At 40.5% G+C, this 758-nt stretch overlaps 1 non-coding gene across 1 annotated transcript; it reads right to left on the reverse strand.

The window, feature by feature from the left end:
- Positions 1–273: 273 nt before the first annotated feature.
- On the reverse strand, positions 274–392 carry LOC113429788 (5S ribosomal RNA). The gene has a single exon (XR_003373113.2). It is a non-coding gene; the product is annotated as a 5S ribosomal RNA (ribosomal RNA).
- Between the last annotated feature and the right edge of the window lie 366 nt (positions 393–758).

Genomic DNA, 758 nt, shown 5'->3' on the forward strand with positions numbered 1-758 from the left:
CCTGCACAAGCGTGGGGCCATAGAGCCGTCTCTGTTTTTGAGCTCTCGGCCAATGCGGGAAATGTCAAGTATTTCATCAGTGGAGATGGTTGATGCTTGATAATCACTGATGATGTTTCGGACAGTTGTGATGTCATCATTGTCATTGATGTCCCTAGACCAAATAAGATGGCGTTTGGACGTTTCCGTTCACGCTCAACAGCTTCTCTGATGAGGATTGGGATATCAATATTTGTCTGGGTTGTGTTTATTTGTGGATTGGGTTTTGGATTGGGCCTACAGCACCCGGTATTCCCAGGTGGTCTCCCATCCAAGTACTAACCAGGCCTGACCCTGCTTAGCTTCTGAGATCAGACGAGATCGGGCATGTTCAGGGTAGTATGGCCGTAGTTTTGCTAAAGACCATTTGCTAAAGCACAAACTACTAATTGTAGATAATGGGATTAGATACTTTTGTAAAATAAATTTTAGCTTGATAGAGCTGGTAGTGATATTTTAATGTCTGTGATAATTGTCAATTCATAACATACTGTCAGAACAAAACTTTAGATTTACTAATTAATTGTGTCAGCTCCTGTTCTAAGGGAGAAATCAAATTATTCATTTTCCCTTCCTGCTCTCCAGCAACCAGGTAGTAGCTTGCTTTTACAGTTTGGTAGTTTTGTATAAAATGTGTACCTCTATACCTTTGAAATTGGTCTCCCATCTGAAAGCTCAATTTCTGCCAGAGAACGTGTAAAACAACAAAAAGTAATTTA

This window comes from Notechis scutatus, chromosome 1 (assembly GCF_049901735.1).
Source record: "Notechis scutatus isolate UNSWTSFEM ecotype Mainland chromosome 1, rNotScu1.2, whole genome shotgun sequence".
NCBI classification, from domain to species: Eukaryota; Metazoa; Chordata; class Lepidosauria; order Squamata; family Elapidae; genus Notechis; species Notechis scutatus.